Source organism: Acanthisitta chloris, unplaced genomic scaffold, assembly GCF_000695815.1.
Source record: "Acanthisitta chloris isolate BGI_N310 unplaced genomic scaffold, ASM69581v1 scaffold22612, whole genome shotgun sequence".
Classification (NCBI taxonomy): domain Eukaryota; kingdom Metazoa; phylum Chordata; class Aves; order Passeriformes; family Acanthisittidae; genus Acanthisitta; species Acanthisitta chloris.
Window position 1 is genome coordinate 26,440 of NW_008661448.1, and position 3,241 is coordinate 29,680.

A 3,241-nucleotide genomic window follows, 5' to 3' on the forward strand; every position below is an offset into this window, starting at 1 on the left:
AAACAGCAGCACAACCCGATCTCGGCAGCGTTGGCTCCACCCAAGGTGTGTTAAGAGTGTGAGACACAAGGAAACACTTAGCTTCAGGCAACACAAAAGTGCAAAGCTCAGGACACTTTGGTTTTGGGTTTTTTTTTGTGTAAAAACTTCCATAAGTTTATTGAACTGATCCAAACCAATTACCTATTTGGCCTGAATTCCACCGCTAAGTCTGCGAGCAAACCAAAGGCAAATCGTGGGAGAGGGAAGGACATTCCCCAGGAGAGAAACCAGGATTTAAAAAAACCAGATGGACTTCCAGTTCTTTTTTTTTTTTCGCTTTGAAATTACATAGGGATGTATCATTACTAGGGAGCAAGAACAGATCTTCATATTTAAATCATGTTTGAAGTTTGCAGTAAGTGCAGAAAAGCAATCACAGAGGCAAAGGCCTGAGATGGCTCAGGCCCCGAGAATGTTGCTCTGGGGAAGGTGAATCTCTGCTGCCTAGGAAAGTGCCACATTCGAAACAAGGGAGGCACAGCTGCCAGGAATACATATTTCAGCCTCTGGGCTGCTTTCAGCACCTCGTTTGCATTTTCAAATCTGCACAGAACCCGACAGAATCTCACTGACAGGAGGAGGCAGAGCTGCCGCGGCACCTTCTTCGAGTTCCAGACCTGAGGAGAAGAGGGCAAAGCAGAAACTTTCCCCAGCAGCAGCCCCTCCAGGCCACTGTGGGCTACTCTCTCACCTGCCACCAGGCTGTGTGCAGCTCCCAGCCAAAGGGGTGACAAACCCCAGCGAGGCAGCAGAGCACAACCACCAGGCCATGCACGTTCAGAGCCTCCACCTGCCTGCAACAGCTGGTCAGAACATGGATAGTCAACAGGAACATCTCCAAAAACAACAACAGCACAGCAGCTAATCTCAACACAGGGAGCTGTGTGACACTTTGGTATATAGCTGTCCCCTAATTCCTGGTGAACCAGGTGCTTTGCCCACTTTGCCTGTGGCAGATTGTTACGCGTGAACTGGCAGGAAGAACAGAACAGTTCTTGACAAAAGGAGCCCTGGGATGAAAGGACACAAAAGCTAGGGAAGCTTCAAAATCTATGTTGTTTTCTCCAAGGAATGTGACAGACCCAAAGAGATTTGCTGATGTGGGTATGTGCTGACAGCACAGGGACTCAGACCCTCCTGACACTGCAGTGACCTCAATCCAACCTGCCACGTCAGGACCCTGATGGATTCTCAGTGTCCACTGTTGGCCCCAAATCTCCTCTCCTGCTCAGAGCCCTTCTCTCTCCCCAAGATGTGATCCCCTGTTAACATGGAACACACACACAAAACCCTTTCCCAAAAGGTATTACAAAAGGAAAGTGAATTGGGGTAATTTGCCACATCAGCTCTGTGCCAGTTGCTCCTACTTCCCAAATCTGGGCACATAAACTGTCCCTGGGGTTTGGATGGGACTCCTTCTCCTTGGGAAGCCAACCAAGATCTTTGGTTTCCACCCCACAAGTGCTCCACTAGCTGCACACAAGGTGAATGCCTTGAGAACATTGTCCAGGAAAACCCTTGCCCTGATGAAGTGACAAGGTGGTGGTGTCAATGCTGTGACTTCTGCTGACCTGAACAGAGCAGGGGGAGCTGGTTGGGGTGTTAGCACCAAATTCCTCACAGCTCCATGGTGCTTGTGGACCTCATGTGCCAGGAGGTGTTCTGTTTTTTCCATCTCCCAGTTCCCACCAGGTGACCTCACGTGCCAGGAGGTGTTCTCTTTTTTCCATCTCCCAGTTCCCACCAGGTGTGCCATAAATACAACCAGGACTCACTGACAGGTCTGAGCCAGGGAGGTGACAGCACCTTTCCCTCCAGGCACAGACCAACCTTGAGTGGTATAGGCAAATACTTGGGTTGTCTTTATCATCCCATTAGCTCTTTGATGGTCTTTGTTTTTTTCCTTCTCTGAATCTGAGAGGCTTAATTGTGCTGAGGAAGTTGGTCAATAGTTACAGCATCTCATTAATCCCAGGGACAATGCCAGAAATACACCCAACAGAGGCAATTACTGCTCTACAGAATTAGGTCAGAGATCCTTTTGCAGCCCTGTCAGCCACTCAGGGCTAACCTACTTACACTGGAGGTCAGGGGCAGAAATAGGCTTCTAATATTAAAACAACCCTATCTTCATAAAACTTTGTTTTATAACAAAATATCTTATTAACCACAACTTTTCCTATTGGTATGTATGCATATATATATATATGTATCATACAGAAGTGTTGGCTTAAGAGTTCTGCTCTCCAGGCAGCAAATGGCTTTCACTGCCCACGTGGAAAACACATCTCCAGTAAAGCTTTAGCTTATAAAAGCATCATTTTATGTTACACTGCCACTATGTCCCTGCTGTTTAGTTTTCCAGGTACCACAGGTATATGCTGTGGCCTCTATAGAAAATCTTGCTCCCCTTCCTATTGCTTATCTCAACAGGGCCAAGAGATTTTTTTTTGAGATTTTTTTTTTTTTTTGGCAGGGGGATGAGGCACAAATTGTTCATGAATCTTCAATCCTGCCATTTTTAATGCTTCCTTTGGATGAGGAACTATCCCCTCTGCCCTGTCCTCCATATCCCCAATCTGAAGACTATGAGATAATATTTCCTCCCCTCCCCATTCTATCCCACCCCATAATCTAGGTAAAATATGAAGAGAAACACACAACTCCAAGAATATCAAAGGAGCTCGGTGATGTGGACGAAAGCATCGTGGGGAAAGAAAGTGCACGTGGGGGAGAAGGGAGAGTTTCAAAAACAAGGTCAGAAGTTCATGAGGAGTAACTAGAGCCCTCACTGCACAGCTCCAAAAAACTTGTATGCAGCTGCTTAGAACTAGGAAAATTTGAAAAAGTCTTCAACTTGTCAGGGAGCAGAGGAACAAGGGAAGACACGGAAACAAGAAAGAGAAAGGAGGGAGGATTTCATTGCACAGGAAAGGGAATCTGCTCTGCAGTAGAAACCAGGGGCTAAGGTAAGCAGCAGCACGCGAGGGGTGCGTGGGGGGAAGCCAAGAGAGTGAAAAACCTGCTTTACACTACAAGTGAGTCTAGTTGCTTTGTTCCTCAGCTTCTAGAAACTGATCCGAGCCAACAGGCTCTCCTAGGTCGGAGCCTACGCAGGGACCCCCAGCCAGGGGCCCCAGGGAAAGTGCTAGGTTTCAATTCTGGTGCAACAGCAACAAACACAAACTTCAACTTTACT